The 13,650-nt window shown below is 34.8% G+C and overlaps 1 protein-coding gene across 4 annotated transcripts in view; it reads right to left on the bottom strand.

Moving 5' to 3' along the window:
* Positions 1 to 13,650, bottom strand: part of Cnc (NFE2 like bZIP transcription factor cap-n-collar) — a 105,282-nt gene that overhangs the window by 72,415 nt on the left and 19,217 nt on the right. The window lies entirely within an intron of this gene.

Here is a 13,650-nt window from a genome sequence, read left to right as displayed (position 1 = left end):
ATCGACGAGTGTGTACAAAAGTGCATGATTAATGATGGCCGAGTATCGATGCATCTCGAAATGGAGGAGATCGAAGAAAGGACCTGGGAGAAGGGACCAATCACATGACGGAGCACAATCCTCGGGGCAGCTGCCCCGTAGGTTTTAATCGAGCCAATTTCGCCGAGTTCGTACCGAGCCTCGTTAACCAATCTACGGATTTTCCTCGCCAATCTAAAATCCTCTCCGTACTTGTGGCGCTACATGAAATGATTAACATGTTCAGAGAGGAAAGGTCGACTTGCGTACATCGGTTTATATATGTATAAATAACGCGCGGGAAAAAAATTTTTTTTGTCTTCAAAAGTTCCGGTTACAATTATATTCTTAATAATGAAGCAAGCGTAATTTTTTTAATTTTTTTTACCAAAAAATTTATTTTCAAAAATATATATATATATATAAAATAAAAGAATTAATTCTTATTACGTATACATATAAATGATTAAGTATTAATATAATATATGGATATTATAATTAATATAATAATAGGAAATATATGGTAATATCGTATTATAAATTATTAATTTAGTACAAACAAAAATTGTTTCTATTTATATATCGCTTTCTTTTATATTACGTCTTCGAAATTAGCTTCAAAAAGGTATGAACATTATCTTAATGTTCAGTGCCTACTCATCGTTTGCTGTTTCCCTATTTACCGATAAATTGGCACCGAAACGTAACGCTTCTCGAACCGCCACATTTGCGAATTAAATGACTAGCGGGACACACGTGAGTTCTGCATCTCTCTAGGCGAACGATAGACCTTGTGCGGTGCTTCCGCGTCAATTAAAGTTCGCGAACGCGTGTTTAGGGCCCAATTGCATATTTCTATTATATTCATGACTTGTTACATCATTATCCCGTGGATGCACCTCATCGTGGATGCACCGATACTTGAAACTGTAGCAATAGTTTTCGCTTCGTCAGTGACATGCGCGTAAGATTAAACGGCTTGATACTTGTCGAAGCATCATCGAGACAGGAGATCTCGCTGTATTCATACGAGAAGTACGTAAGTAACGATGTGTGTCCAGGAGGAAGAAGTCGTGACTCTTGTCAAAAACGTTAAGAGAAGAAACGAGACTCTTCGCGTTAATGTCTAAATAGACAATTGAATCAGGAAGCGATTATATTTTATTCCCTCGCAATGGACAAGCGTAACAATTCGATCGTGGCCAATTTTGATAATTCCTTAAAATAATTCCTTCATTATTCAAAATCGTTTTTCCTATTTTCTTTTTGCGGTAATCGATGGGGTTCTTTAATACATTGTAAAACAAATATACATGCATTTATATCGAAAGTGACATAAGATCGTTTTTGTAGGACAATATAAATTTTCATTTAATATAGGCTTTTACAATATCTAAAGTCCAACTACAATAAAATCTCTCTTCGGCATATTTGTATTATACTTTACAAATCTGCAATAACATACTTTTACGTCTCGTATATAATATACAAAAACTTATAACAACATATGATTTACCTTATAAACTATATTATTCACGCTTTCGCACATGACAAGTGGAGAAAGCAGTGACGTGATTTTCTCGATCGCCAAATATATTCCCCTCCACATCCAATCCATTACCACGCCCGTGTTCCTAATTAATCAGGGACCTCGCGACTGCTTTTGTCGACGTGCCCCTAGCCAGTTAAAGACAAAGGCGCCGCGGCGCGGCGCCATTAATCTCTCGGTATCGTTATCGGGTGATCGCGAATTTGCGCGCATGCCGCTGCCGCCACCGCTGCTGAGGCTGAGGGATGTAAACGGATACGAGGCGCGCTCGCGCTTTCGCGGGCGTAGCTTTGTAAATTACTTCGCCGACCGTGTAATTCGATGCGGCGAGAATCGAGAAAGGGGAAACGGGCGGCGGTTAGCGGGAAGCGCGGGGAGAGACGCGGCCGGCGTGGGTGTGCGTATGACGTCGGCCATGCTGGAGAGACGCAGCGGGATATCCGCCGCGCCCACAGCTGATCCTCCGCGGCGCGGAGAGTTATCTCTCGCTCGGCTCACGTTTTATGTTTCGGTCACCCGCCGCTGGTCCAGGCCGATATCGATGCACCTGATTTCTATTCGATTTCTCTCATGGCGGGTTGAATTTAAAAAAGTCTCGAAAAAAATCTTACCGGTGACTGCACGATCGAAACAATCATCAATCACCATCCACTATTGTGATTCTATATTGCATTGTATATTGGAATTGAAAAATTTATACGCAAAATAAGACGCGATAATAATGCTTGTGATTTATAAATAACATTTGTCATACATCTTTGATATATTAAAAAATCGTTATATTAGGCTTATGCAATTTTTAATGTAGGAAAAATTATATAATTATGGAATTGCAAAATTACGCAATTTTTAGTATAGCAAAGGAATTACATAATTACTGAGATATTCAAGTGATTTAGATTTTGTTTATTGTATTTAAAAATTTATGTTTTATGTATACAATTAGAAAATTTAAATAACACTAATATACTAGTAATTAGAATAAAATTAAAAAATTTCAAATAGAAAATTGCTTGATCAAAAATAATTAATATCCTGAAATTTCGAACGATATGGTGGGAAACTGGTTGAGATTGAGTCCGTGCAAAACGCAAAGATAGAAGATAAGAAGATGTATCTGAGGATCAGTAATTACACGAAGTAATGGTCGACCAACGTTTATCTAACATCGTTCGTCTCTCCGACTGAATAGGATGTATCGCGGATAGAGTTTTGAGAAGCTGTGCCGATGAAACGATTTCGATATGCTAACCAATTGTATCTACGCGAATTATCTCGGAAAAAGCGATTGTTTTTGCGTACGGCTATAACAGGTGCAACGCTCCCGTTATTTCCGTCATTTTCTTCACTACGAAGGCGAATCTTTGCTCGCAAGTATCGAGTATATTACAATCGAGAATTATTTTCGATTGTAACTGTAAATATAATTGCAGCGCGTAAAGTTGAAAGAGATCAAGACTTTTTCTTCCTAACTTTAAAAACAAGAAATAAAACTTGACAAGGTTTCACGTTAATTTGTATTATTAGGTGTACAACTGTGCTTCCGCCGTTTTCCTATAGATGGCTTTAGCGGTAGTAGTGGTCGAAATAAATAGATCATACCATAGACGTCATGCGATAAACTTGGGCATCTGTCAACATAACCTCATAGAAACATTAGTCGATTTGTGTCTGCATCATAAAGAAGAGAGAAGGTTTTCGAAGATGCAGACTTAGAGGCATTACTTAATGAAGACTCGAGTCAAAGTCAAAAAGAATTGGCACGATCATTGGGAGTGACTCAACGAGCAATTTTAAACCAATTTTTTACAATAAAGCCTCGAATTTCGGAAAAAAACGGCGGAAGCAAAGTTGTACGCCTAATATTTAAAAAAAATCATTGCCATTAAAATAAAATAAATTGTCAAAATAAAAATAATTAAGTATATGCAAGAATACAATATTGCGATATTTGGTTAATTGTCATATTAGCATAATTTCGCAACCTAATTGTAAGATGAAAAAAATGCAGTCAGTTGCCTTACCAGCGCACCTTAAGAATTTAATCCTTTTAGCATGCGGGAGGTTGAAAAATCTTTATAAATTTGTAAGTAATCTCATTATAGCCTAACTCCATCTTTAGTTTTTCATTGATGGCGCATTTGTATACACTGTATCCTTTACTGTATTCATGGGTAGTGTATCTGTCAGAATGTACCTGACTATGGACTAATAGGACTAATGGTGATTCTACCGTTAGGTTGACCAGGTATTATCCGCAATTTTCACGCCACCCTTTCGCTTCTGCGGAACGATGTACCGACACGTTGCTACCTTTTTGCTATAGATGAAGAATACTCTATGTATTAGCCGCGCTTTCAGATATATAAACGTATAATTGTATACCTTAACACGATAATAATTTTACATTATTCTATTATCGTCTATAATACTGTTTTTATTAGAGAGAAAGAAAGAGAAAGAGAAAGAGAAAGAGAAAGAGAGAGAGAGAGATTAAAATTTTCGGGCAAATAAAATTTCGAAATTAAACAAATATTATAACAAGTATGAAATAAAAAATAATTTTTTGCATATAATATCAGATGAATTTTGATTCAACAAAAATTTAACTAAATACTTGCAAAATTCGACATCGAAATTTTGAGTTTAAATATTTTGAATAATTAATTGCAAAAATATGCAATAGCTTTAAAATTATTTCATTGCATAATATTTATAAATTTCGCGCAGTCTTGGTCAAACTCAATAAAATAATTCAAAAAAACGCTGCACACACCCTATGGAAGATTGTTTTCGCGAAATCTGCTTATATAAACTGTAAAATTTTCTACCTCTTTTGCTTTTTCTCAGCATCATATAAAATACAAAATTTTAAAATTTGAAATCCATTGAGAGACAATTTTCCATAAGATGTGTGCGGGAGCCTTTGACAGAATGTGGGCGGTAAATCCTTGGCGAAAGATGAAAAGCTTTCTTCGTAAGGATCTTTCTATATGTAAACAAATAGTTCTTCGACATTTGAAAAGCAGACCAACCCTATAGGGAATCACGAATCCTGCAGTGCTGATAAATTAGTATTCGTATATTTCCAAATGACTTTGGACACTTTGTGGTAGACCGCGAGGACACAAACCGTTAATGGATTTCTAATGGATGTCTATACATTCTCGGAATGCTAAAAACCATAAAAGAATTTACGCGGAAACTTTTATCTTTGCGATTTCGTTATCTTATCTAATAAAATATGTAAGCAATTGTAAATAAGTTTTGTTTACATTTAAAAAATTATCAAACACACAAATATTTAATTACATTATTTTTAATCAGAATTGTTTATCACATACAAAATAAATGTAAAATAAATTTCTCTTATATTTTGTCAAGGAAAATAAATATTTATTACTTAAGAAAGAAATTTATATGTATTCGAAAATTTATATTTTTTGAACTTTAGAAAAATCTTTTCACATCAAATTTTCAAATGCAATTTTCATAGTAGAAATAATATATTTTTTAACAATTTGAGCAATTAAGATAGATAGAAGCAAATTATTACGAGATAGTACCATCTTATTCAATTGTTTCGTTCAATTTTTTCGAATTAAAAGTGTATAGCAAAATATTTCTATTCCAATTTTTTAAAATAAAAAATCAAGAAATTTATTTAAATCTATATTCTCATTATATTCTCTTATATATACGAAGATGCATTTCAAAAAGACATAAATTCCGAATAGATAAATAAAATGTTTAATTCTTATTTTGAATTAGGAAATTTTCCACGTGGTACGATGCGTCGTATCAAAAGAGTAGGCGCAAAGGGATAAAACATTAATTTCCTGGTTTTAATTAGTGCGTTGTGCATGCAGCCGCACAGTAATGGCGGCCGAGCCTTCGGTCAAGGCGGGGATAAAGGGAGAGGCGAGGCTAAAGGGGAATTTGATTAATGATCCTGTGGGATCTCTGAAATGGGAGGAGAGGGAGGAAGCGTATCCTAGGGGACGCCTGTCTTGCCATGAAGCAACGATCGGTCCGAAACGTAACTCGAATATACAAGCAATATTTTCGGATATAAAGCATCGATGGCTAATATATCGCTTTTATATTTCTTGATTGTTGAAGGAAGCGTTTAACTCTCATTAATTAAAATAAAATTATAAAAGTAAAATATAATAATATAAAGTTAATCAACAATTATAATTTTGTAAATGTCATTATATTAAATTTGTACGATATATCAAATGTAATGTTACGAGCTAATATAATGTAATAAACAAGTAAAGTAACTCGGAAAAGGGGGAGATTTAATTACGACCAAAGCTTTTTGAAGCAAGGGTAAAACTTAACGTCAGTCACCGAGTAACTCTTGAAAGATCTTTCGAAAGAGAAAATTGGCATCGGAATTACTCATTGGGAAAAGTCATTTTATCCGGCAATCAATATTATATTCTACAATAGCTATACTATATAACGGCGACGCTTATTTTTGACGACGTGTAAAAGTAGGCATTTATATTTAACTAAATAAATACAAAATAATATAAAAATATATTCTCAAATCGCGATATACGCGATTCGTGCAAAAGAAATTTTCTTCCATTGCTAATCAGAAAGAAAGAACCAACATAGAATATGTGGAATAAAACAAGAATAGCTTAAAAAATAAAAAAATCAATTAAAAGTTTGTTGCTTGTAGTCGATCGACGAATTGTTATCGGTTGAAAAAATACAAAATTTTTTGATAATAATAATAACCTTTCAAATTTTGTCTGTAATACAAGTTATTCATGCCCAGGGAAGGAATAATTAAATTATGAAAAAAATGTTAATTGCACGAGCTGATTCAAAAATTCTAATGACAAACCGGTTACACAACCTCGTAAATGAATATTATAGCTCAATTTATGTAATATTATGTAATTTCCTATTTCATTTTGATATAAAAGTAATTTTTTAATTAAGTCAAAATAAATTACGATGGCAATTTCCAATATAAATAGATCATTGCAATTTATAATAGAAATTTCATCAGATCGTTGCGGTTCAGATATTACCAGTATATGCGACTAAATCCATTATCACAACGCCTTAGACGAACTAGCGAATAACAAATTATGCCCTGGTGCACCGCGACTTTAATGCTCGCGTGAGTACTGAAATGCGATCATTTGCATCATAATCAAGACCGCCGGAGCTACATTATTTTCTTCGTTCGCGCGAAGCGGAAAAAAAGAAACGAACGTTCTTGCGGATGTAAAACTTGAGATGAAGGGCGGGCAAGAGGAGAGGGGGACAGCATGAAAAATAGTTCCGGCGCTATCGGTGCGGCCCCCCTATCTCGTGTCCCATCGACGTATCATCAATGTAATTCGTATAATGTATCCGCGCAACTCCGACCAGCAGGGTTGCGGAGGAAGGTAGGAGGGATGGGGAATTGCGGAGGGAGAGACGCGTATTTATGTTGTGGGATACATCGCGGAGGTACCAGTCGTCGGAAGGGAAAGGAGAAGGAGATGGAAAAGGGAGGGAGAGATGGTGCGTGTACAAAGGGAACGCCGACGGTGCCCTCACGATCGTTCACCCCGACAGGGGCGTATACTCTCCCTCCTCAATCCCGCAGCCGCGATCACTGCGGTGCGATGCCAAGCCCATGTGTTTTGCATTCGCCGCTTTTTGCGCGTAAAAAGAGAGTATGGCAGTCGTGTTATACAATATCTCGAGTACCAACCATGATTTTCGGCAAGACACGAATACCGGTAAAAGAAAGAACTTAAAGAACTTGAAACTTAGGAAAATTGAAAAAAAAAAAAGAATAAAATCCTGTAGACAGACTAGAATTGGTATTCCTATCTCGCGACTAGCGCAAAATATAACTTTCACAAATATGTTACACGTGTGTTCCGGAAAAAAAAAAAAGTTTATTTTGGAAAAATTTTACAACGTTTTACAAAATCTTTGCAAGTTTATTGATATTTTGCGAATACAATAATTCAACCATACCAACGAGTTATGTTGTAATAACGATCGCACATTAAAAAAATTATCTACTATATGGCTATCGATCAATATTTAATCGATATATTCCACGCAAGAAGTAAGAAAAATTTTTTTGGCGTACGTATTTGTATTTATATCGATTTGTATGTATAATAAAGTTAACAGACCCAAACAAAATTAATAAACACAATTGATCACTAAATTAGATTGAAAAAACATTATTTGTCAAAGCTAAGTAAAGACAAATAGTCTTCTAAGATTAATAAGAGAATTTGTTATGTATTGTATGTAAATCGTCTTTCGGCCGTATCGTATACACAATAATGAGACATGATCAATTATAAAATGTTACACAATGTTTCTTATTATGCTGTCGGGTAAGGATATTTTTTTTACACATTGTTAGATAGTAACCGACTTTGTATATTATATTACATTCTATTTTAGCTCGTTAACTTATAATTTATTCACCTGAAATAAAAAAAATTCTACACGTATCAAACAGGTTTTCAAAACAAACTCTTTACAGTATGTAATTAACAGGAGAACGTCGATACAAAATATAACTGCCTTATCAATGTATGCAATTTTTTCAATCATAATGATAATAAGACGGACTTTTTACATTAATATTTTGTGTTAGAAATTGATTAATCATTGCTCATTAAAAGTGATTAAATATCAGTTTCATAATCATTTTCAGATTGATCGTCAATAAATCAAACAGACATTTATTTTGATAAATACAGTATCAGATATTAATTTTTAATTGCGGACACTATTACAGAAACTACTAGATAAAAAAATAATCTCTGCAAAAAATGATGCTAAATTATTTTATTGTACATATTGATATTCATGTATAATCAAAACAATTAATTATCATGTAAGGAAAATAGAAATATGGTAATTGTTATCAGTCTACGAGAGAGAAGTACACAAGTGGCTAATACTTTTGCACATAATATCGTAATTTATTTCAATCCGCCATATTATCGGCGAGCCTGTTTTCTCTCATTCACCGAAGTTTTATATCGATGAGAACAAAATTCGAGAAGAATCTAAGAGGAATCTGCCTAGTCTAGGTTAATTTGAAGAATATCATTTATCATACGCATATTTTCTTTTTCACGATTTAGAGAGCTTCCGTTTTACTAGAATAATTCTTATCTTCATCCCCGAGGCTTTTCCATACGCGTGCCTTATCTGCTATGCGCGACATAAGCTGAAGAAGTGCGAAACCAATCTCGGTCATTGTCGCAAGAACATGAACTGAATCATTTTCTTCTTGCCCGTCTGCCACTTTCGTTCCACCGCGGCCATTGAATCAACACGTACTTCTTTATTTATTTTTGCGCGTTAGATTCGTTTTCCGACTGACAATTAATATTATCGTTGCGTGTGAATCGGAATCGTTTATTAACGCAAATCGATGAGACCGATCATCGAATAATGTATGGAAAAAATTTTATAATAGAAACTTAAAGACTTCTTTTCATTTCCGTCGATGGCTATTTCTAAAGCAATGGACGACGCAGCGAATAAAATATTCTTTGCCTCTTCCAGTTTATAACGATGTAACAAATATAAATAAAATTGCTTAATTACGTCGGAAGAACGCAGATCATGAGCAAGAAATCACGTATCGAACTATTCTACAGTAAGATTACGGTGCAATTTTTGCGAATATATTTACGGTTCACTCTAATGAAAATGAAAAAATTAAATACCTTCGAGCGTGTCTCATAAATGGCGATCAATTAAATGCATTACTAAAGCGTCTTCCTCATTCCGAGTATCTTGCAATAATCTGATAGCAATTGAATTGATATTGATAAAATGCGCCTTAGATAGGATTATCTATACGAAATTTGTTTGGTCTTGTGATAATAATTATCTCTCTCTCTCTCTCTCTCTCTCTTATTTGACATAAAGATTGACATAAAGATTTTTTCGTGAAAGGCATATTCGTTGATGATATATAAAGATCAAAGAAAAATGGCGACTGCGGTTAAGTCGATGATGGCGATGGGCCCTGAATTTTTTCGAGATACCGCGCGATTGGTTCGAACCTTATAATTACGCTCGAAGAAGAAAACCGGTCTTGAGTCTGATGATTTCACGACGAACGTGTCTTCGTTCAAGTATAGTCGCTATTAATGCAAATAAGGTCCTAGAAGACACGGTCGGAACTAATCATTGGATTTTTTTCAACCTTGAAATTTTTTTTCTACAAGCAGTATACAAATCGTTAAGATTTACTAGCTACTTATGTTTCTCATGATTATTAAAACGTTCCACAATTTTCATTTACGTATCAGATATTAAGGTTTAATGTCCATCATCTAAGAGAAAAACATCATTTTTTTTCCAATCCTATTATTAAATTATCTTTTTTTTTTTACTCTTTTTACTTTATTTCTCTTTTTATTTAACGATTACTCTAATCGTTACCTTATATTTTTCTGGTTACAGAATTTTCTAGGAAATATTTTTGAAGTCGTAAAATCGGCAGAGCAGATGGTACGGTCTTTCGATCAACCGCATGCCATGATTTCTGTGAGAATCGTTTGTACCTAGAATTGCAGTCTATGTGATGCGCGTTGGTATGAAGAAAATGCAATTCATGATGTAATCTCCAGGGAACGGGCATCGATCACACGGTGATCTTCCCCGACGTCAAAATATTTTCAAAGACAGTCCGCACGACGGGAGAACCTGAAGATCGTTCGATCCAACGGAAATTGTATTTTAAACCTCGGAATCTATCTCTTTGGAATGAGATTCGCGGGAAAAATTAAAGAAAGACTTTCTCGGCGAGACAGATATTATTCTTAATATATTTTTATGACGCATATGTGTAATACAAGATATATTTTATAAAGTGGGAAAAACCTCATTATACGTTATCGTATTGAAACTGCAAACACATCACATTCCTTTCACAATGATAAAAATTTCTAATTGAAGAAAGATACAACAAATGTGATATAAATTCCATCGACAAGTTGAATTTGAAATAAAACATATTGAGATTGCATGCATACATAATTATAGACTGTATGTATTCAACTGTATGTATTCTATTTAATTAAACTGCATGCTTAATAATAAATAGAAAATATAGACAGTACAACTTCTTATAATATATAAAAATATAATATGTATAATATAATACAAAATGTAATATAAAAGATACATAGTCTTTATAAATATCACAAATCGTATCGTCGGATAACTTCAGAAGGAATTAAACAGCCTCCACCGAGGAAATTTCGTTCTCTTCGCAACGCGGACACGGAGTTTATTGAGAACGCACCTGAATGATGCTTGCCTTTTTTAATCTCGTGCGAGGGTACATAGAAAAGGCATAGGGCTCGAGAAAGGGCTCAAGAGGCGACTTGACAAATGAAGAGGACGGCATCTCTTTGAATCCGACAGCTGTGTAAAAAAGCGTCCGAATCGACCAAGCAACGCCGCGGTAACGTATACTTTGTTTAGTACAGAACTCGTAGTGTCCAATAAAAAAAAAAAAAAAAAAAAAAAAATGTTAATGAGCCGGATGCGACCGATGGACGATAGGAAGGTTAAGGCGAACAGAATCCGGCCGAGAGCTCGATAGGTCGACAGGACCTATCGAAGAATCGGATGAGAAGAGGAGACGGACGGTTGATGAACGGAAAGAGACATTGCTGCGTCAGCCCGATAAAATCTCGAATATTGGCGGCGTGTATCATTACGCGGCGCACAAACTTACTTTTACGTCTCGCACTGTCTTTGCGGCTGTCACGATAATTACCGGTGACGATCATTGCCAGTGTCTTTACCGTTAATGAGCCGATAAAGACACCGCTGTCTTTAGCACGTCGTTCATGCTTTCATGCAGGGCTTTAAAGACATCCGTCGTCTCTATGTGTAGCGGAGAAGTTTGCAATTATAAAAAATAAGACATAGAATGTTTATCGAAAGACAGATTACATATTGAGGTTTAGAAGTCAGTAACACATGTTACAAATCAAATTTTATGCGATCGAAACTTGGCGAAAATTTAACTAAAAATAATTTATTTCGAGTTTTTAAAATATTTGACGTAAAATATTTGAAATTTTTTAAGCTAAATACAAATTGATCGAGAGAAAAAAAGATTCTTGGGAATATTGGGAGGCGATTTATATTCGTTTCTGATAAGATTAACATGAGAGATAAATATGATGATTCGATTGCACCCTCCTACTACGCCCCTGTCTTTCTCCGCTCGGTGCTTTCACGTGGATCTCCATCTAGTGTCATTAGTCACCGCGGCAACATTTCTCCGGAGACTTGAAAGGGGACGCAAAACTATTCTATCCACTTGTTCCGCACAGAAAACGGCGGTAAAGGTGTTTATGGTAATCTTAGCGAGCTGCCCAAGGTGTCCCGTCGTTACGACTATTTTTCAGTTACTTCAATATCTTTAGCTAGAATCTTCAAGAAAATGAACGATCGATTCCTTAATCCTTTGTGATACCATCTAACAATATAAGTGTTCGTTATGACCTATATGCTCGAATTAAGAAGAAAATACAGCTTTTTTCAGTAAATAGTTATCAAAAAAGCAACATTAAGTATTTTATTTTCTAAAATATAAATGGATCATAAAGCTTATGAGATTTACAATTTAGAAATTTTATACGAAAAAAAAAGATATATTATGATGCAAGGTTAATAAAAATTTAAATAGTTATTGATTAGAAGCTCTCTAATAATGTAAAAGAGTAAAAAAAAGAAACAAATATAATTAATAGAATAATAATAAAAATGATAATATTAGGTGTACAACTTTGCTTCCTCCGTTTCCCTATAGATGGCTTTAGCGGTAAGTAGTGGTCGAAATAAATAGATCATAGACGTCGTGCGATAAACTTGGGCATCTGTCAACATAACCCCATAGAAACATTAGTCGATTTGTGTCTGCGTCATAAAGTTATTCTCGATTGAAAATGTCAGTTTACGAGCCAAATTCTCGTCATTTGCGGGAGGTTTTAATTTTCTGCTTCAATATGAAGAAATCTGCGGCTGAGGCTCATCGAATGCTCTCAAATACTTATGGCGAAGCCGCTATTAGTGAAAGAACGTGTCGTGAATGATTTCGACGCTTCAAGAACGGTGATTTTCACGTCGAAGACCGGCATAGCGATGGAAGAGAGAAGGTTTTCGAAGATGCAGAATTGGAGGCGTTACTTAACGAAGACTCGAGTCAAAGTCAAAAAGAATTGGCACGATCATTGGGAGTGGACAATACTTTGAATCATAAATGTATAACCAGTTTTTTACAATAAAGCCTCGAATTTCGGGAAAAAAACGGCCGAAGCAAAGTTGTACACCTAATAAAAACAATAATAAAAATCTAATTATTAAAAATACGGTCTAATGAAGTAAATCTTTTTCATCTTGATTTGAAATGACAGGTATTTATTTTCATAATGTTTTTAATATTAGGTTTTGCAATAATTGTCAGACACTGTGATATGTTATACAAAAAACAGTATTATTGACCCCGTGTATATAAATAAGATTACACAGAACGATGCTGTAATGATGTACGTGTGCGAAAGTATCGTAGTTTTCAACGTCCATGTGGGGAACGAGACTTGACACATTGACAAGTACGTGACACGAGACCACCTCCGCTACAACCGAGATGTATATCTTGTTTGTTATCTTGTGACTACCACAATTTGTCAAGACAAATCAGATTGATCTGAAAGGAAGAATCCGATCGGCAGACAGACGACATTCTTCATTCTCTAGCAAAGGAAGCCGTCTTTTTTGTCAAGCAAATGTGTCTTTCGTAAAGTTGATCGAGAACAATAAGCATATGATCAAGTGTTGAATCATAGCGCGGATTACACAGCAACCAATGCATCGTAAGAAAATATGCTAATGAATGAAGGAATCTGCATTACATTTACATTCTGGCGCCATCTAGAACCATATGAGTGAAGAGTAAATACGCGTAGAGCTGAATGAAAGCTACGACATGATACCGACTATTCACAAATCAGAGAGTAGCGTTTTCAAAGATAGCGCTATACTAGAAACCATCT

Source organism: Polyergus mexicanus, unplaced genomic scaffold, assembly GCF_030449975.1.
Source record: "Polyergus mexicanus isolate NDT 795.1 unplaced genomic scaffold, iyPolMexi1.0 SCAF_27, whole genome shotgun sequence".
In the NCBI taxonomy this organism is placed as follows: Eukaryota; Metazoa; Arthropoda; class Insecta; order Hymenoptera; family Formicidae; genus Polyergus; species Polyergus mexicanus.
The sequence above is the reverse complement of the archived record's forward strand: the minus strand, read 5'-3'. Positions and strand labels throughout refer to the sequence as shown.